At 37.7% G+C, this 22,560-nt stretch overlaps 1 non-coding gene across 1 annotated transcript; it reads right to left on the reverse strand.

Annotated features, from left to right (window-relative positions):
* Positions 1-7,441: 7,441 nt before the first annotated feature.
* On the reverse strand, positions 7,442-7,548 carry LOC141694052 (small nucleolar RNA R71). Its single transcript, XR_012563384.1, has one exon. It is a non-coding gene; the product is annotated as a small nucleolar RNA R71 (small nucleolar RNA).
* Positions 7,549-22,560: the final 15,012 nt, after the last annotated feature.

The raw sequence follows: 22,560 nt of genomic DNA on the forward strand, positions 1-22,560 counted from the left end.
CTGGTGAAGAACCTGTTAATCTTGATGATACTCAAGGTAATAGTGATGGAAACTTTGGCAACAATGGAGATACCACTGCTACTGATGGAGAATCTTCAAGTCAACATGGCAACAACTCAGGGGGAGATGCTGAAGGATCATCTAGTAGGACACAACATCCAAATGAGTTTCAAGGCGAATCATCAAGATCAAATCTTCCAAGACAGACTGTCTGGAATAAAGCTCATCCTTTTGAGTTGATTATTGGTGATCCAGATGTTGGAGTCAGAACTAGACGTGCTACTTAAAATGAGTGTCTGTTCTCAGGATTTCTTTCTGAGATGGAACCTAAGAAGATTGAAGAAGCACTAACTGATCCAGATTGGGTGATTGCTATGCAAGATGAACTCAATCAGTTTGAAAGTCAACAAGTCTGGAAACTTGTACCTAGACCTACACACAAGAAAGCTGTTGGTACTAGGTGGGTATTCAGGAATAAACTAGATGAAGATGGTGTAGTTACAAGAAATAAGGCAAGACTGGTAGCAAAAGGGTATTCTCAAGCTGAAGGCATTGATTATGATGAAACCTATGCTCCAGTAGCTAGACTTGAGGCCATCAGGATATTTCTGGCATTCGCAGCATTCTCAAACTTTAAAGTTTATCAAATGGATGTCAAGAGCGCCTTTCTGAATGGAAAGTTGGATGAAGAGGTATATGTAGAGCAACCTCCTGGTTTTGAAGATCCAGATCATTTGGATTTTGTCTTCTTTCTTTTCAAGGCTATTTATGGGCTCAAACAGTCTCCAAGAAAATGGTATGACACTCTCTCTGAATTTCTTATTGAAAATAGCTTTATTAGAGGTGTCATAGACAAAACTCTCTTTTCTAAAAAACATAAGAATGATACTATATTAGTCCAAGTCTATGTGGATGATATAATATTTGGGTCTACTAATGATAATCTCTGTAAGAGATTTGCTAAGTTAATGCACAGCAAGTTTGAAATGAGCATGATGGGAGAGCTGAAGTTCTTTCTTGGATTACAAGTAAATCAAAAGTTAGATGGAATATTTATTTGTCAATCCAAGTATCTCAAGGAACTCCTCAAAAAGTACAATCTAGAGGATTCTGCATCAGCAAGGACTCCATCAACTACAGCTGTCAAGCTTGGACCATGTGAAAACTCCATTAAGATATATGTCACAAGCTACAGAGATTCAGATTACGCAGGAAGTGTTGTTGATAGGAAAAGCACCTCAGGGAGTTGTCAATTCCTAGGAAGCAGGCTAGTCTCATGATACAGCAAGAAACAGCAAACAGTTTCCAACTCAACGGCCGAGGCTGAATATATTGCAATTTCCAAATTGTCGCGCATAATCATGTTGGTTATTTTAATCCGGAAAAATGTGATGTGGAAAAATTTAAGCCTTGGATTAGATTTTTAAATGACCATTCGATTGTTAGCTCTGCTATTAAATCAAATGTGATTTTAAATGTCGATCTGCTTAGACTGATTTGCACAACCTCTACTGTGGCCGATGATTCAAAATCTTTTTCATTCACCGTGGCAAACACACAGTATGTAGTTGATGAATCAGTCATCAATCAGGCGTTAAATTTTCCATTGGACAATTTCTGTAATTTACCCTCTAAAAATGATATCACAAACTTTTTCCATGCTATTCACTATCAGGGGGTGATCAATTTAACCAAACTTTCAAAATCCAATTTGGTGTCTGAATGGGATATTTTCTTCGATACACTTTCTAAAGTGTTTGCCAACTACACTAAATCCAACTTTCACAACATCACTTCCACTCTGCAGTATATTGGTCTTGTGGTTGTTTTCAATCAAAGGATCAATTTTGGCAAAATACTTTTTCCCATTCTCTTGAGACGTCTCACTACTGCTTTATGTGATCATTCTACAAATCGTAGGGTATCATGTTACTATGCTCGTTTTCTCATGCTTATAGCAGATCATCTTCTCACACCTGAACACAAAGCCCTTTTTGCTAACTCTGCAGTAACCGAACCCCCTCCAGTAAGCAAAAAGATTTACACCCGCCAAGACACAACCTTTAAATTCATGCAAGTTCCAGTACTTGTATCTGCTTTCATGGCCACTTATATTCCTTTACCTATTTTCAATCTTCCCGGTCATGAACAGCAACCTCAACCTCCAGTGGTTCAAGCCACCCAGGCTCCTCCAACATCAGATGCTCTTCCTTTACAGGTAGTAATTCCTCACTCTCACTCCATTCCTACTTCTGTTGAAAGACCCCCAGTGGTTGATAGGGCTGACCATGAAGTTGTAGAACCACAGCTTCAATCCCAGGTCATAGAGCCAAACACAGAGTCACATTCTATCTCAACCTCTCCCCCACTGTCTAAAATGTTACCCAGAAGGTTAATAGGAAGTAGTGCATTGTTAAATGTGAGTGAACCCTCAGCTCTGCCTCCTCCAAAGAAAAGAAGAACTTATACTGAGGCATCTGAAAGCCCATCTTTGTCCTCCCAACAGGACATGGACTTTGAAATGGCCAATGAACAGTTACTAGAGACATTCTCTCAACAGGATGAATCTATTGAAATTCGCCATAGGGCCATGACATCTTGTACTGAGTCAAGCACAATTCCATTACTCACAATGGAACCATACATACCCACAGATGATACTCAGGACACAGAGCGAGGAGTGCACATAAAGTCTATTACAGTGCCTGCCATAGTTACGGCAGAAGAGCAGTCACATGCTTCTGAGGGAAAATCTGACTCTCAACCACCCTTAATAGAGTCATTTTCTCCCCTCCCAGATCAAACACCTCTGGCTCCCTCACGGGATTCTCCACTCGCAGATTTATCTGGAGAAAGTGGAGGGCAACTCGGTCAATCTATCCCTGAAGCAATTCAGACATCTATTTCACATGAAATGATAGGTTTGACTGAGGATCGGGACTCGCGAATTCCCATTGCACCACCACTGACCTCTCTTGAAGAGGCTAGGGTAATTTTAACTGCAGGTACAGAAGAACAGCAACAGGAAGACTCCTCACGAGCAATTATATTGAGAGAAACACAAGCACGTGAGGTGAGTGAACCAAACACGAGTGAAATTCAGGTGAGAGCACACACAAACACTGATACTGTAAACCTGTTAGCTCAAATTGCTGCTCTAAAAGAAGAACTTGCTAAAAGTCAAGCTGAAGCTCAAGCATTCAAAGCACAAGTGGTTGAACGGTCTTCTTCTTCCACCTCTGTCAACAATCAGCTGGCACTCATAAGGAATGATATCTCAGATCTCAAGAACACTGTCACACCAAAGCTCAATTCCATTCAGGAAACTCCAACTTTATCAGCTGATGACATTTATGACTTCTGCTCTCTACATACAAGGATGACTTCTCTTAAAGATTTGGTTGAAATGAATCATTCACTGGATTCCTCTAGATTTCTGAAGATAGAGACATGTATGGAACATCTGAATGAAGGGATGAAGCACCTGTACTACATGATCAAAAATTCTCACTGTCCTAATGAAGAACAAAGGACTTACTTTGAAGGGCCGTCTGGTGGAGGCTCAGGCTCGGGAGGTGATGGAGGTCATGGAGGATCTAAGGGAAAGTCAGTAGAGGATCCCTCAACTAAGGGGGAGAAGAAAGGGAGTAGTGGAAAGGGGAAAGAAAAAGATACCTCTGCTGGGGACAAAGGAAAGGCTGATGATGTCTATTACAGTGGAGAACAAGATGACTTTGATATTTTTGACATTCCCACTGAACCAGTCTTGGAAGATAAAGATGGTTTATTTGAAGCTGAAGAGGAAAGTGATTTTGGAGAATGAGAAGAGGAAGCTACAGTGGATCCTATCTTTGAGAAAGAGTTTCAGTAGCAGCAGTCAGAGATGAAAAGAAAAGAAGCTGAACTCAAAAAGGTCTCCCAGATCATTGACATGAGGAAAGACATACAAAGAACAGAAACTCTTCAAAAGCAACGTCTTCATGACATTAAGGCTCAAGAAAGGAGAAGAGATGTCAGACTGAAGATTGGTGAAAAATGGGATGAAGCTAGGAGAGTACTTGATATGCCTCAGCTGAGCACTAACAATGATAGACAGTTCCCACATCTTCTTGACAAGCTGGAAATCTCAAATCCTAACAATGACATGTACATGAATGCTATCAAGACTGAAGTCTCAAGGATCACAGCTGCTTTTGATAGATCCCTAAATGAGATGAGCATTTTTGTATATTGTCAGAGTGAAGGATCTTTCAAGGTGTCACTTCATCTGTTTGAGAATCGTTCTTTGTCAGAGATTTGGGTTCTTCTCAACAAGGTAAAAAGAAGCTCAGAATTGAATAAAGTTCTTCGAGAAAGGCTTAAAGAGTTTGCCAGCAGGGCTAGTCCTCAAGTGGTCAACAATCCTCATCAGGTGAGATTCTTTAAGTCTGATTGTCTTCAAATCTGTCAGCTAGATGTACAATCTCTTAAAGACTACTCAGCTAAGCATCTGGTCTGGATGGAACATCATTTAAGAACTGCTGGATACTCATCCATGTTGAAGACTCAAGCTGCTGATTTGATTCAAGCTTATTGTGAAAAGAATATTAAAAGGTACAATCAAATCAAGAATAAGCTGAAGTCAGTTGGAGTTCAACCAGTCAGACCAGCAAGCTTCACTTCAGAAAAGGATCGTGTCTTTGACAAAGAGTTGCTTCAAGATTTAGAAGAAGGTGAAGTCAGAAGAGAAGACAACTGAAGTCAATTAGCTCAAAACTCAATGTAATATGATTAGAGCTTTATGAATCAAGATAGTCTAATGTAGTTATATGTTCAGGCTAGAGGAACATCTATCTTGTATTCACTTGTAAATTTCTTTTGGAATCTGGAAAATGTTAAATATAATCCAGAACTTTTCTGCTATTTACTTTGCATTACTGTTTATATCTTTTTCTTATTTGTTAGTTGAGTTATCCTCTAGGTATTTGTTGTTATTGTCTAACAAGCAAATAGGGGGAGATTGAAAGGCATATGTCATAGCCTATTTGTTTATTCGAGGATATAACTCAACTCAAATAAGAATGTAATAAGTAAATAGTGGATCTATCGTCAGAGAGATCTCACAAAGTAACATCTGTCAAACGATTAAGAAACATTATTCATCTACAGACTTGAAGACTTAATTCACTGGAAGAAGCTCAAGAAATTGATCAAGCCTCAGTGATATAAATCAAGATTGTGGATTTAATCAAGTGACAGAGATCTCGTCAGGGTATCAATTAATTACAAGGATTTAGTCTGAAGAAAATCAAGAGTATCAAGGTCAAGGCTTGAAGAAACGTCACGGAAGTTAGTCACTCATGAACCAGACAGTACATCGAGTGTCAACATTGAAGTGGTGGAATTGATTCATAATTGACAGTAATTTTCAGAAGATTTTCAGAAGAATGGTTGCTGCTCAAGATTAGTATTAATTCTCTATTAATTAATTAAGTCATATAATTTAATTAAGAAAATAAATTATATCTGCAAAGATTAATTTATTGATTAATTGAATTAATTGATTAATTAATTAAGAATTAATATTAAGGATTTTTAGAATTGTTATTAGATTAAAATCTATTAATAATTCAGTAAGACAATGTGATTTGAACTAATATGACAATCGGTATGACAATTGATAGTCATACCGAAAGTCTTGCTAGTTTATTCTGATTGTCTTGCTAGCTATTGGGATTGTCTTGCTAGTTCAAGAGGATAGTCTCACCGAAAGTCCTACCAGATCAAATGGATTGTCATACCAGTTCATTTGATTGTCTTGCCGAAAGTCTTGCTGAGTAAACTGGATTGTTCTGTTTACTTAAACTATAAAAAATACAGTAGAAGACATTCATGCAATAATTCAACAAAAACACAAGTCAAGAACTCAGCAGAAAACAAAGGCTCAACATTTTATTTTTCATCTGCTTTATTCAAGATCAAAATTCTAGATTGAAAAGTTAAATCCAATCCACTAGAATTATTTATCTTGTTCTTGTGTATCAATCTAGCGGATTAAAATCCCTAGAACTTAATCTCAAATCGTATTTAGCATTTGATCTTTTAATTGCAAAAATAGAAAAAGTTCATGTCGAATTTATTCTAGATTTGTAATAGTTGATTTGAGATTAATCCCTTGTAACCGATACCGTAGTTGTAACACCTTTCAAGTTTAATAAAAGTTTTATTTAACTTGAATTTTGTTTCACATTTTTATTCCGCATTTTATTCGATTAAACGGTATTGTTTGCATTCAACCCCCCCTTCTACAAACAAATTGGGACCTAACAATCTCTATTGAAGCGACAATGAATATAGAGATTTAGAACTTGCCATGCTAGCATAGGTTCATGTATTTGTTATGCATGATTCGTAGGTAATTTTAACCATCTTACTTGCCCTATGTAATCACGATAGATAACTTGCGCATTAAACCGTTATGTTTTCAATTCTTATAGACATATAAGGACTAAGCATAATTGGTGTCTATTCAACTTCTATCTCTTTTGTGGATGCTTGGTAGTAGGGTATTCATACAACGAAAGTTGGCGTTTACTAGTTTCGTGTTATCTGATTAGTGTCATCACCATCACATGCTAAGGTTAAGAAAAATGACTTTGAATGAAGTATTAATAAAGTTAGAATTCCATGTTTTTCATATATAATAATTCAACCTCAATTCTCTTAGTTAATGTTATTTAGTATAATCTCTTAATTTAATAAAAACCTAATTTGTTATTTGTCTTAGCATTGAGCGATAACCATACATTGTTGCATAGGTGCATAAATTGAACTTAACCTAAACCAGTCTTTGTGGGAACGAATCTTATTTATATCTTATACTACTTGCGAACGCGTATACTTGCGTGAATTTTAGCGTGTGTTTGCGCCCTAACAAGTTTTTGGCGCCGTTGCCAGGAACTCGGTGTTAATTTTTAGTTTATATGCTTGTCATCAGTGGTCATTAAAGTTCATTGACTCAGATTCTTTTACTTTCACGGTTTATTTGTTTGTGTTTTAGGTACTCATTATAATGGGAGATCCAGCAGCACGAACGAAAGTCTTGATGGATTTTTCTCAACCCAAGATCAATGACATTCAATATAGCATTGTCCGGCCAGCTATCACAGCTAATACCTTTGAGATCAAGCCTGTCATAATTCAATGGGTGCAGAATTCAATCCAGTTTAGGGGTTCTCCAACTGAAGATCCCAATATGCACATCAGGGATTTCATTGAGATCCGCGACACCTTCAAGTTCAACGGTGTTTCTGAAAATGCTGTGAAGCTGAGACTGTTCCCATTCTCTCTGAGGGACAAGGCTAAGAGCTGGTTACACTCTCTACCAGCTGGTTCAATTACTACTTGGGAAGATCTTGCTCAGAAGTTTCTTATTAAATTCTTCCCTATGGCGAAGACAGCTTCACTCAGGAATGCTATTACTCAATTTGCGCAGTAAACGGGAGAATCGCTATGTGAAGCTTGGGAGCGCTACAAGGAGATGCTTAGGAAGTGTCCTCATCATGGAATGCCTGATAGGATGATCATCAATTTTTTTTACAAGGGGTTGGGAGCATAGTCCAGAACCATGCTCGATGCAGCATCAGGTGGAGCATTATGGGCAAAGAGCTATGAGGAAGCTTATGATCTAATTGAACTGATGGCTGCTAATGAATATCAATATCCAACCCAGAGATGTCCACAGGGCAAGGTAGCAGGAGTTCTTGAAGTGGATACAGCTACGACTATCAGTGCTCAACTAAAGGCATTGTCTATGAAGATCGATTATCTGGCTAACTATGGTGTTAAGCAGATAATTAGTGTTTGTGAGTTGTGTACAGGTCCGCATGTGACGGAGCAATGTGCTATATCTAGTGACTCAGCTCAGTTTGTGAGCAATTTTCAGAGATCGCAGCAACCAGTTCCAGACACTTATCATCCTGACAACTGGAATCATCCTAACTTCTGCTGGAGCAACAATCAGAATGCGATGAAACAGCCATTCCGGCAGTTTGGAAATAAGCTATTCAACCCTCCTGGTTTTCAGCAATAAATTACACCAAAACAACAAACTTATGGTGCATGTCTATCTTCGAATGAAAAATCTGAATTGGAGGAGTTGCGGCTTATGTGCAAAAATCAGGCTCTTATATGCCAAAGCCAGGTTGTTTCTATCAAGACTCTAGAGAACCAAATAGGGCAAATTGTCAATGTCTTATTGAATAGACCACCAGGAACGCTTCATAGTGATACCGAAACAAATCTAGGCAAGAGGGAAGTTGAAGAACAGGTGACATCACCTTGAGGTCTGGAAAGGTCGCAAGCCCCCAAATTCAGCAAGACGAAGAGCCTGAAAAATCTAAAATTTTAGAAAATATAGTTGTGGCTAAAGTAGAAGTGCAGAAGGAAGCAGAGGTGGAACCAAGGAAGACTACTGTGGAACACACTCCTCCTGAGGGTAATACATGGGAGAAACAGATCTATCCTCCACCTCCTTTTCCTAAGAGGCTGCAGAAGAAAAAGCTGGATAAGCAGTTTGAGAAGTTTTTGGAGGTGTTCAAGAAACTTCATATCAACATACCTTTCGCTGAAGCTCTTGAACAGATGTCTAGCTATGCGAGGTTTATGAAAGGTATTCTCTCTCAGAAAGTGAAGCTCGATGACTTAGAGACCGTTGCTCTAACAGAGGAATGCAGTGTTGTGCTGTAACAGAAGTTGTCTCCGAAGCTTAAATATCCTGGAAGCTTCACTATTCCTTGCACCATCGGAAACTCGTCATTCGACAAGTGTTTATGTGATTTAGGAGCTAGCATCAATATGATGCCCTTATCTATCTTCAAGAAGCTTGGTCTGCCTGATCCAAAACCAACATACATGTCATTGCAACTAGCTGACCGTTCCATCGCTTATCCATGAGGTAAAGTGGAGGATGTCTTGGTCAAGGTGGATACTCATCTTCCCTGCTGACTTTGTAATTCTTGATTTCGAGGAAGATAAGAAGATTCCCATTATCTTGGGAAGACCATTCTTGGCTACAGGCCGAACTATGATCGATGTGCAAAAAGGAGAGCTTTCGATGAAGGTTTACGATCAAAAGGTCACTTTTAATATGTTCAAGGAAATAAAGTTACCCACAGCTAAAGAGGAGTGTTTTAAGTTAGAGTGGGTCGAATCTATAGTAAATTCAGAGCCTGAGCAATTGCCAAAGTCAGATACCTTAGAGAGATCCTTAATAGGGGGATCAGTTATTGATGACAAGGAAGGAGCAGAGCAACTGCAGGTTTTGAATGCACCTCCGTGGAAGAGGAAGTTAGATATGCCATTCGATTCTTTGGGGTTAGCAGAGCTGAAAATTTCTCAGGAGCATCTCAAGCTGTCTATTGAAGATGTTTTCACACTTGAGCTTCACCCACTACCAGATCACTTGAGTTATGCATTCGTAGGTGCACCCCATGATAAGGGCTTGGGATATATTTTTGATGATGTAGAGGGTAGCCGAACGAATCCTACAGTGCCTATAGAGGGTTCTTGTTAGGTCACACTTTCACTGTAGAGGGGGTGAATACAGTGTTTATTACAATCAAATCAAACTTCAAGAACTTATGTAACAGAAAACAAACTTTATTTAAACAATAAACTCTGTTACAATCTGGAACTGTTATCTCTCAGTGATGAACAAAATATCACGAGAGCTGCTAGGGTTATATTAAATAATATTCTCGATAATGATAACACTTATAGTGTAAACCCTATGTCTGTGTTTATATACTACACAGTTACAAGATAATCGCTAATTGATATGGAATATAATTCTGCTTCCTAAAATATATCAATCAGATATCTTCTATTCCAAGTATTCCATTCTTCACGGAATTCCTTCTTCATGCATATCTCTTCTTATGTTTATCTTGATCTTCTTAACTTTAATCAGCTACTGTCCTTATCAGATCGTCCTTCAGCACTTAAGTTCCGATATCTATCTCCTGATGCTTATCTCCTGATAACATAAGTACTGATATCCCTTAAGTTCTGTCGTCCAGTATAAGTACTGATCAGTTAAGTACTGATTTGTCCTGTTCAAATAAGATCTGAAATCTAAACATAAAACATATTAGCCATGACATTATCAAATATATCTAACAATCTCCCCCAACTTGTAAATTAGCAAAATATACAAGTTTAACAGATATTTGATGATGTCAAAAACATTAAGTACAAATGCATGAGAAATAGACAAGATAACTACAACTTACAGTCCTTAAAGCTTTTACCAATTCAACTTCTGATAACAACTTTGGTCTGTATTAACATCAGAATTTAAGTAGTTGTAGATCTTTGACTTGGCTTCATCATTTTCTGATCTCTCTGATGTCAGGAGTTGTTCTGAGATAATTCTTCAACAAACATTTCTCAGCATATCTGAGTTCATCAATCATTCTCCGTTTGACATCTTTAAGCTCTGCAGTATCTTCACCAATTTGAAATATTGCAGCTCTGAGATCATTAATCTTTGCTTTTCTCAACTCCCGATCTAGTCTTATGACATAAGCTTTGTTAGACTCTAGATTAAATTCAAGCCCCTTAATACCAAGATATGTTCTGATCTGTGCAGTATTAGGCTTCATATCAACAATATCACCATTGTGATTTTTGTACTTTGGAACATATCTGCTGTCAGACTTAACAGAATAAAGCCTTTTCTGTCTCTGAATCTGTTCTTTTAAATAGTTTGCAGCAGTCTCTGTTATTCTGTCATCCACTTGAAGTAAGAATAATACATGCTCCAATTCTTCAAAATACTTCAATGGAATGGCATTTTGTCTTATATGATAAACCCTACCATCTGTCATGAAATACAACATGATGTATTCTTTCAAGTAGGTATGGTAAACCATCTGTACAGATTCTAGTTGATTCAATCTCTCAGGAGTTGCTCCAATACCTGGTTCACTCAAGGAAGTTGGATCATCGGTAGTGTTGTGTATTCTTCTTTCATCAGCACTTCCCAATCCAGTTTTATCTCTAGCTTCCTTTCCAGTAACTACTCTTGCTTCAAAACCACTTGGAGTAGTCTTCAAAGATTGAGTCTGTTTTGCTTTAGTAAATCCTGGTAGGAGTGTTTTAGATTTATTTTCTGATATCAAGTTAACTTGAGCACTGTCAGAGGTTACTTGCTTCTTCTGAATATCAGAACTTACAATTTCTTGACTCTGAACAACTTGAGCCATGTCAGAGGTTGTTTTAAGAACTTTTCTTGAAGTCAGAGCAAGATTATCTTTTCCATCAGTAATTTCTTCTTCCACAGGAGGTACATAAGGCTTGATAGGTTCACCAACCTTTTCTTTACCCTTGGATCTTGGATCTATCTGTGGTTGTGATCTAGCCAAAGTTTCTTCAGTATGTATCCTTTCTTTGATCACAATGCCTTTAGGTTTTGGAAGTAACTTTTTACCAGAAGCTTCAGATTTAGATGTGACTTTCTCTGATTTAAGTCTGGCTTCTTCTTCCTTTAAACTTTCCAAGTCCATCCCTGGATTTTCTTGAAGAAATAACTGTCTTGACATTTCCTCATCAAGATCTAGAAGTTCATCAGAACTTATCCTTTTACCAGCAGCAGAACTTATTCTTTTCCCAGTATCAGAACTTGTTCTGTGACTAGCTTGTCTTGATGTAAACCTTCTACCTTGACTATGACCACTACCCATTCCAGAGTTTCCTTGGTCATCTTTTCCATCATCCTTTCCTTGCAGTGACTTGTTGGTTTTGCATTTGGACTTAATTACCTTCTCCCCCTTTTTGGCATCAGCAGGTAATAAAAGAGAGATAAGTAATTCCACTGAGGTCTGGATTTCAGTAAGTTGCGATTGCTGAGAAGCTTGATTTGTCAGAATTTGATCAATCTGACCTTGTTGCTTCTCTTGAGTTTTCTCAATATAAGCAACCCTGTCAATGGTAGGTTGGAAGAACTTTTTCTTATCAAGTTTCCAAACTTGTTCCTGTTTGATAAAGTTCTCCTGAATCTTGTGTAGCTCTGCATGAGTGTTGGAATGAAGACCTTGTAGATGTTTAGTACTCAATGCAGTGACTCTAAGCTGGGTTTTAAAATCATCAGAATTTAACATTTCATCAGCTTTAGTCAAGTGCTCAGCAAGATGTAAAGCATTAGGAACACATGAAACTGAGTTCCATTCCTTAGTCCACTCCTGACCTGCAGGAGTTTCACTCCAAGGTACTGGTGCATCCCTGATAACAAACTCCTTTACCAGTTCAGACTTAGGAAGAGTCAGTGGAGGAGTATGTCCTGAAGGACCTGCTTCATCAGCATCGACAGTTGTAGCAGCTTCACCAGTATCTCCAACATTTGCAGCATCAGAACTTAGAGAATCAGTATCTTCTGATAAGACAACTGTTTGAGTAGCAATGGAGGCTTCAACATCCTCTAATTGCTGATCTGATACTAAGTTCTGATCAACAGCCATATCCTGATGCTCACCTAAAATCTGATCATCAGCATCTTGATGCAAAGAAGGTGTTTGTGATAACTCAGGAGTTTGAACAGCATCAGTAACAGGTGTTGTGGAAGGATTATTTGCTGTTGGAGCTTCTAAGAAAAGTATTTCAGGCACAACCAGGTTCTGAATATCAATTTCAGCACTTGTGCCTGGATCAACAAGAGACATAGAAGGTGAATTAGCCTTGTCAGATACAGGTTCCTGAGATGGAGTTGATGGAGAAGAAGTGACTGGAGCAAATTCCTTGTCTTGTGAGATCAGAGATTCCTGATCCCCTTCCTTAGCTGCTTCCTCCTCATCATCTGAAACTGGCCTCTGTGCCCTCTGTTTCTTGTACTTCCTTGTTGATTTGGATTCCTTGGGAGTTTCAGGAACCGTCATACGTCTAAGCCTCTTGAGAAGCCTAGAACCCCCAATTGCAGAATCCTTCTGAGAAGTTGCCTTCTCAGCTTCATTTACCACAGGTTCTGAAGAGGGAATCTGATCCTCAGAATCTGATTCATCTCTCAAAGTAATCCTCCTTTTCTTCTGAGATGTTTGAGGAACAGTCTTTGTTCTCTTTGGCTTAGAGGATGTAGGCTTCACAGTAGGTGCTGAAGAAGAAGGTTGAGCAGTCTGTGAAGTGGAGAGATAGGATTTGAGATAAGTTCTGAGGGTAGGTTGAGTAGAATGAGAGGTAGGGACTGAGGTTGATGGATTTTGGTTATGGTGAGTTGGTTGAACATTTGAGTAAACAGATTTGTAAGTAGCAGGATCAGCATTTACCAGAATCTGTTTCACAGACTGAGGAATCTGTAATTGTCTCACCATTGATTTCTTTGTGTCAGCATTTATCAGGTCGTTAAAGTACCTTTTTGCAACCTTAAAAGGTGGGGTTTGAGTGCTGACTAACTGGGGTTCAGCAGTACAATACGTATAAATAAGTTGACAGAATCTAGCAAAATAAACAACATCTCGATCCTCTGTCATCCTATCCCCAATAAAACCAATTATTCCAGTTGCAAAATCAAAATGAGTTTGATGGATAATAGCATACCCGATGTGCTGACTCAGAATTGGGATGGCATCAAAATTTGAACACTTGTTGCCAAAAGCCTTGGTGATGCAATCGAAGAAGAAACTCCATTCTCTTCTGATATTAGCCCGTTTCAACTGTCCAAGTTTCGTCAGACTCTTTTCATATCCCAAATCAGTCATTAACCCCCGAAGTTCTGATTCCTCTGGTATAGAGAAGGTACAATCTTCTGGAAGATGTAATGCTCTTCGTACTGTACCAGGAGTGACTACATAGGAAGAATCACCCACTTGGAAGATAATACTGGGAGTTCCTCGTTTACCACCATCATCATAAACTCCAGTCCTCCAGAACCGCAGAACTTGTTGACTTGAAAATAATTCAGGCTGAGTTAAGGCATACCCAACCTCACTATGTGCAAGAAGATCTTGCACAAAATGCAATTCAGATGGAGCTTCAGCATGATCAAGAATTGCAGCATAGTTGTTTGGAACAAACTTTGCTCCATCAATGATTAAATCCTTTGGTGCCATGTGAAAAAATATTGAAATTCAAGTATGCCTGTTAGGTGTTTGAGATAATGTCTGTATGAAAAACCAACGTGAGAAAGAATGAGAAAGAGAGTAAAAGTAAGAAGAGAGATAAAGTATAAAGAAAATAAAAGATTAAAGAAATCTTCTCTCTGTTGTTCTTATACTCTGAAAAAAAATGTTACTGTTGGACACCTGTCAGACATGCAGTAATAACGGATAGTTACTGGGCTCGAGAAAACAGGAATGATTACTTACCCAGTTGCCTTGTTTCAAGGAAAAACCATTTCAGTTATCAAGAGACACAGTTTTAATTCAAAATTAAAACCGTTAGCACTGATTGAATTTTTTTTTTTCACTGCAACATTAATATTCTGAAAATGAATCATGTTAAAAATGACCGAGATAATTTCGATGAATAAGTGCTGACAAAGAATCAGAACTTAAATAAAGACAAAATTTAAATGGTCATCAGAATATCAAGCAGGATTTAACAACACAAGATAAAATAACTCAGAGACAAAATCTTGAAGTAAAAACAGTTTTCATTAATATATCAAGTCAATACATATATGAAATAGAAATTACATCAATACAAGATTTTCCCTAAGCTTCTAATCCTAACGTCAACAGCTTTAGTCCTAGCTAAGAAGCCTGACAAAGCTGAGGATGAAGAAGAACAGGAAGAAGATGAGATTAAGTCATCTTCCTCTTCCTATCTTCGATGAACAAGATGGCGAGTCGTATGATTCGCTCTTGCTGACGGATAGCTTCCCGCCTTTCCTCCTCCAGGCGCTCCAGATGGCGATGGTAATCCATCTCGAAGAATAGAAGGTGAGCCAGCACCTTCTGTGGGACAGAGTCCCAGATCTCCTCAGGAATGGCTGTTATATGCCACTCCTGCTGCCACTCGGCACAACTGAGCTCCATTGTGAAGGTTTGTGTGTTCAAAAACATGTTGTATCGAACCATTGTGTTTTTGACAGAAGAAGGAGGATAAGTGTGTGAGAAGAATGTGATGGAAAGACTAATGTGAAGTGGCTGTGTATATAGGCAAGAGAATGCCAAGAGACGCAAAGATATTTAATGCTGACAGGTAGAATTAATTCTACCTCGTCTCCCTAGACTTTGAAAAAGAATAACAGTCATTGGAAAAGGAATGTGCACATGTAACAAGAGTGAACTGTTCAAGGACGAGTGCCATTATGTTTTAACCATAGACTATTAATCTTCCACTTCAACATTTCGAAATTAATCTGAGATTGTTACCAAATTTTACTCACAGATAAGTCAAGTAAAGGGTTAGACTGAAAAATCAGAACTTAGACCTATACCAGAACTTAACAGTCATCAGAACATAATGTCTTAACTCGAACAAGGAATATCTATCTTAGTAAATACTCATACAAGTTCTTAGTTATGAACGTCAGAACTTAATCATCAGAACGTGTAACTAGAACTTGTCCTCAGAATTTGTGCAAAAGTGACACAATGACTGTTTATCTAAAATAACATAGACCACCACAGAAATTTCATCATTCATATGGAGTGATGTGTGTGTGCATTAAGCTAAATAACAGACAAAGAGTAAAGTCTGATCTACTTCAGTACATCTTAGAAATAAGTCATAATTAAAATTTTGCTAAAGAGCTGTCATTATCCTGAAACCTACTGATAAATGAGTTCATGCATGAGTCCACCTCAACTGTTGTTGTGCTAATTTTATGCATCTTTTGAAATTCTATTTTACAGAGGCTTCTCAGTGTAAGTGAGTCACGACTGTTTATCAGAATTTATGCTATTATCAGAGTATTTCTCCAGTAATCATAGAGTGTGAAAAGTCACCAAGAAAATATTTTGCTTTTCTAATGCATATTTACTTAATACCAGCAATGCACTTGGGTCGTCCCTTTCACATTTGTACTCTAGATCTCAAAGGAGTACCTGATTTTTTTTTTCTTTTGATAAGTGAGGTTTATCAGCACTTAGTACATTCAGCAGTTTTACTAGTATCAGAATTTAACAGATGAGTAGCATTATTCTAATTTGTGACTTAGTAATAAGATATACAAAGTAAACTTAACTAAGCTCAGTTATCAGAATTTGCTTGTGTCATAAGATTTCCACAGAAATAATTACTTCTTTCATGGGATCATTTGTTTATTGAAGACTAGTAGATCAGTATCTAGCACAGTTATCCTCATAGGATTGAATAGTTACTGAAACAGACATGTCACTTATCAGAGTTTAGAAACATATATCAGACAACAGTCAGTACTTAAAGACATTTATCAATTAATGCACAGAATATACAAAGAGATTAATTCTATAAATACTGATCATAAAGTCTGATAACATAGAACAAGTTTAAGCAGATTTAGAGAAAGAACCTGAAATCATTCCAAGTTCATTTACCAATTTTGAAAAGGTAGCTTCACACAGTGGTTTTGTGAAGATATCTGCTACTTGTTGATCTGTGGGAACAAAATGCAATTCCACTGTACCTTCATCCACATGTTCCCTGATGAAATGGTACCTGATGCTGATGTGCTTTGTCATAGAGTGTTGAACTGGATTACCTGTCATAGCAATAGCACTTTGATTATCACAGTAAATAGGGATTTTGAAATATGTTAACCCATAATCCAGTAACTGATTCTTCATCCAGAGAATCTGTGCACAGCAGCTTCCTACAGCAATATACTCTGCTTCTGCAGTTGATGTGGAAATTGACTTTTGTTTCTTGCTATACCAAGAAACCAACCTGCCTCCAAGAAATTGGCAGCTACCACTTGTGCTTTTCCTGTCAATTTTGCAACCTGCAAAATCTGCATCTGAGTAACCTATTAATTTAAAATCTGATTCTCTAGGATACCATAATCCTAGATCAGCTGTTCCTTTAAGATACTTAAAGATTCTTTTTACAACTGTTAAGTGAGGTTCTCTTGGATCTGCTTGAAATCTTGCACAAAGACAGGTAGCAAACATGATATCTGGTCTACTAGCAGTTAGATAGAGAAGTGAGCCAATCATACCTCTGTAATCAGTAATATATACTAAATTACCAGTATCCTTATCCAGTTTTGTTGCAGTGGCCATGGGAGTGGATGCACTTGAACAGTCTTGCATTCCAAATTTCTTCAGCAAGTTTCTGGTGTACTTAGATTGACAAATAAAAGTTCCTTCTTTACTCTGCTTGACTTGAAGGCCCAGAAAATAACTAAGTTCTCCCATCATACTCATCTGATATCTTGACTGCATTAGTTTGGCAAACTTTTTGCAAAGTTTGTCATTTGGAGACCCAAAAATAATATCATCAACATAAATCTGGATCAAAAGTAAGTCCTTGCCATGGTTGAGATAGAACAGTGTTTTGTCAATAGTTCCTCTGTTGAATCCACTTTCCAGAAGAAACTGAGCTAAAGTCTCATACCATGCTCTAGGAGCTTGCTTAAGTCCATAAAGTGCTTTATCAAGCCTGTAGACATAATCTGGATGTTTGGAGTCTACAAAGCCTAGAGGTTGTTCAACATATACTTCCTCTTCCAATTCTCCATTGAGAAAAGCACTTTTCACATCCATTTGAAAGACAGTAAACTTTTTGTGAGCAGCATAAGCCATGAATATCCTTATGGCTTCTAACCTAGCAACTGGAGCAAATGTTTCATCATAGTCAATTCCCTCCTGTTGAGAATATCCTTTTGCAACCAGCCTTGCCTTGTTCCTTACAATTATGCCATCACTGTCAGTTTTGTTTCTGAATACCCACTTTGTACCAACAACCGATCTATTCTTAGGTCTTGGCACTAAGGTCCAGACTTTGTTTCTTTCAAATTCATTCAACTCTTCCTGCATTGCTTGCACCCAATCAGCATCTTGAAGAGCTTCTTCCACTTTCTTTGGCTCAGTCTGAGAGAGAAAAGAATTGTAAAGACATTCATTCGAAGTACCTGTTCTAGTTCTGACACCTGCCTCAGGATTTCCAATTATCAAATCAGGTGTATGTGATTTTGTCCACTTCCTTGCAGATGGAAGATTTTCTCTAGAACTGGATGCTCCCCCATGATTCATGCTGTCTTCGGTTTCATTTTCTGATGCTCCCCCTGAAACTATGCTCTCTGAGTTGGAACCTTCAGTATTTAGATTTTCAGTACTGTCAGTACTTGGCTTATCAGAACTTGACGAATCAGAATTTGAAGAGCCAGATGTATGTTCTGATGCTTCTTGAGATGTGATAATATCTTGAGTATGCCCCCCTGCATTGGTGCATCTTCCTTTGACGTAGTCACCACAGTTTCAATAACATCAGAGTTTAATCCATCATAATTTACAGTATCAGGACTTAGACTGTCAGGACTTGAGGTATCAGAATATGAATCTTCATTTTCAAATCTCAGCTGATCATGATCAATGCAATCTTCAAGTCCAGTGATCTTCTTGTCATCAAAAGAGACATTGATAGATTCCATGACCACTTTTGTTCTCAAATTATAGACTCTGAAGGCTTTTGTAGAAAGTGGATATCCCACAAAGATTCCCTCATCAGCTTTTAGATCAAACTTGGATAGCTGTTCAGGATGAGTCTTGAGAACAAAACACTTACATCCAAATATATGAAAGTATTTGAGATTTGGCTTCTTGTTCTTCACCATCTCATATGGTGTTTTTCCATGCTTGTTAATGAGTGTTGCATTTTGAGTAAAACAAGCAGTCTGCACAGCTTCAGCCCAGAAATAGGTTGGAAGCTTTGCTTCTTCAAGCATTGTTCGTGCAGCTTCAATGAGAGTTCTATTCTTTCTTTCAACAACTCCATTTTGCTGTGGAGTTCCAGGAGCAGAAAATTCCTGCTTTATTCCATGATTTTTGCAGAACTCTTCCATTATCAGATTCTTGAATTCAGTGCCATTATCACTCCTCAAAATTTTCACAGAATCTTTGATCAATTTATCCAGATGTTTGACATGATCAATCAGGATAGATGCAGTTTCACTTTTTGTGTGCAAGAAATACACCCATGTGTATCTGGTGAACTCATCTACTATGACCAACGCATATTTCTTCTTTGCAATAGACATGACATTCACTGGACCAAATAGATCAACATGAAGCAGATAATAAGGCTCAAGAATTGATGATTCAGTCTTGCTCTTGAACGAAGATTTTCTTTGTTTAGCCTTCTGACATGAGTCACAAAGACCATCAGGAACAAACACTGATTTTGGCAGTCCTCTCACAAGATCTTTCTTGATCAGTTCATTTATCTTGTTGAAGTTTAAATGAGAGAGTTTCTTGTGCCAATTCCAGCTTTCTTCAGTTGAGGCTCTACTCACTAAACAGATTGCAGAACCATCAGAACTTGTTGAAAGCTTAGCTTCATAAATGTTACCACGCCTGAATCCCTTCAGAACAATTTTTTCTTTAGATTTACTAACTATTTCACAATGTTCTGCAAAGAAATCAACATGATAACCTCTGTCACAGATTTGACTTATACTCAGTAAGTTGTGTTTAAGTCCTGAGACCAGAGCTACATCTTTAATGATGACATTCCCAAGATTGATATTGCCATATCCCAAAGTTTTTCCAATGTTGCCATCTCCATAAGAAACACTTGGGCCAGCTTTCTCCACAAAGTCTGATAGCAGGGCCTTATTTCCAGTCATATGTCCTGAACATCCACTGTCCAGAACTAAAATATTTTTCCTGTTGCCCTGCAATCAAAAAGACCACTAATTATTAGTTTTAAGGACCCAGACTTGCTTGGATCCTTTGGCCTTTTTAGGTTTGTTAACATTTGCAGCGGATTTAGCATCAGATTTTATGTTAACAGTTTTCTTATCAGAACTTATACTACCAGACTTTGAATCAGAACTTACACTAGAAGGAACAACAGAAACTTTCTTTAAAGAAGGTTTTATTTGATAATAATCATAGTACAAACTATGATATTCCTTACAAGTATAAATGGAATGCCATAAACTACCACAATGAAAACAAGGATTTTGTGGTTTGTATCTAACAGACTGACTCTTAACTCCTGACTTTGTAGATAAGGAGTTAATATTCTTATTCTTCCTGCAAAAAGAAGCCAGATGGTTAGAACTTCCACAGTTATGACATGCTTTCCTAGGAGCATCAGGAACAGATTTATAGTTATTGCTTTTATTCACACCTTCCTTTCCATTCCTGTTTTTCCTAGGTGATTTTACCTTGTTTGCATTCTTAACATCTTTCAGCTTATGCTTAAGCTGCTTCTTTGTCATTAAGCCTATGTTAACTTCAGCTGTGTTTTCCTGTTTTAGTTTGTCAGAAGCTAATTCCTTTTTAACTTCTGATTTCTCATTTTCAGATTTTTCAGTTACAAACTTAACAGGTTTTAACTTCGGCTTTTGCTTATCAACAGGCTTAATTTCTACAGTTCCTTTTTCATTTTTATTTTCTCCATAGCCTAAGCCCTCTTTCCAGTTTCCACTGCTTAGCAAATTTTGAGTTGTTTTGCCAGAGTTAGTCCAAGTTCTGATAATCTCTCTCTCCTTTTCTAACTCAGTTTTTAGAGATTCATTCATTTTTAGCACTTCATCCCTAACATAAAAAGCATCATCTCTATCCTGCTGAGTTTGATGGAACATGACTAACTCTTTTTCTAAGAAATCATTTCTTTTCCTAAAAGCAAGATTTTCAGAAGTTAATCTTTCACATGTTAAAGTTTGATCTCTATAACTAACAAACATGGTTTTAAGATATCTTCTCAACTCATTAATATCATCAGTATGAAAAGCATAAGTAGTCTGAGGTACCTTTGTTTCAGCAGCTTCAGAACTGCTCTCAGAACTTGATTTATCAGCATTTGCCATCAATGCATAGTTCTCCTCACTTTCAGAGTCTGAGGTGTCTGTCCAGCTTTTCTGCTTTGTGACAAGAGCTTTGCCTTTGTCACTCTTGGTCTTCTTGCAATCAGGAGATATGTGGCCTTTCTCACCACAATTATAACATTTAACATTAGCGTAATCTCCTCTGTCAGACTTTCCTCCTCTTCCTTCAGATCTTCTGAAATTCTTCTTATCAGAACTTATGCCTTTCCTGGAAAACTTCTTTCCCTTCCTGAACTTCCTGTATGCAATCTTTGTGATTCCTTTCACCATAAGAGCACACAGCTTCATCATCTCCTCATCAGCATCAGTTTCAGGCAAGCTTTCAGAATCTGAGTCATCATCACTCTCAGAACTTGATGACTCAGTATCAGACTTTATGATAAGAGCTTTACCCTTGTCTTTCTTTGAGGAAGGTGGTTTGGGGGATTCCTCTTCAGCCTTGAGAGCAACTGTCCTTGACTTTCCTCCTTTCCTCTTGCTTCTTTGTTCCATCTCAAGTTCATGAGTCTTGAGCATTCCATAGATTTCATCAAGAGTTGTCTCATCAAGATTGTAGTTGTCTCTTATTGTTGTTGCCTTCAAATCCCAACATTCAGGAAGTGCTAACAGGAATTTAAGGTTTGTATCTTCAAGATCATACTCCTTATTAACCAACGACAAGTCATTCAAGAGTTTGACAAATCTATCATATACATCAGTCAATGACTCATTAGTCCTAGAGTCAAAGTGTTCATACTCTTGAGTGAGTATTGTCTTCCTGTTCTTCTTAACTGTTTCAGTTCCTTGACACCTTGTCTCCAGTGCATCCCATATCTCCTTAGCAGTCTTGCAGTTGATTACCCTGTTTGACATTACATTATCAATGGCACTATGCAATAAGTGTCGTACCTTGGCATCCTTAGCAATAGATGCTATATCTTCAGCAGTGTAATCATTCTTTTCCTTTGGTACGGTCATTGCTGCTTCACCTGCAACTACAACAACGAGCTTGGTAGGTTTGTGAGGCCCTTCCTTGATTCTATCAAGGTATTCTGGATCTGTTGCTTCCGGAAACATGGTCATCCTTACCTTCCATATGGGGTATTCAGATGGTCTCAATATGGGAACTCTGATAGTCTCATATCGACTCTGAGTTGATGTCTTTGAAGATTCCTCAGTTTTGGTAGGCTTAGTTGGAGTTTCTGTGTCAGACATGATTGTGTTTGGATCTTTAACTGTATGTGTGTTAACAGAAGGCTCTGATACCACTTGTTAGGTCACACTTTCACTGTAGAGGGGGTGAATACAGTGTTTATTACAATCAAATCAAACTTCAAGAACTTATGTAACAGAAAACAAACTTTATTTAAACAATAAACTCTGTAACAATCTGGAACTGTTATCTCTCAGTGATGAACAAAATATCACGAGAGCTGCTAGGGTTATATTAAATAATATTCTCGATAATGATAACACTTATAGTGTAAACCCTATGTCTGTGTTTATATACTACACAGTTACAAGATAATCGCTAATTGATATGGAATATAATTCTGCTTCCTAAAATATATCAATCAGATATCTTCTATTCCAAGTATTCCATTCTTCACGGAATTCCTTCTTCATGCATATCT

This window comes from Apium graveolens, chromosome 10 (assembly GCF_009905375.1).
Source record: "Apium graveolens cultivar Ventura chromosome 10, ASM990537v1, whole genome shotgun sequence".
Taxonomy (NCBI): domain Eukaryota; kingdom Viridiplantae; phylum Streptophyta; class Magnoliopsida; order Apiales; family Apiaceae; genus Apium; species Apium graveolens.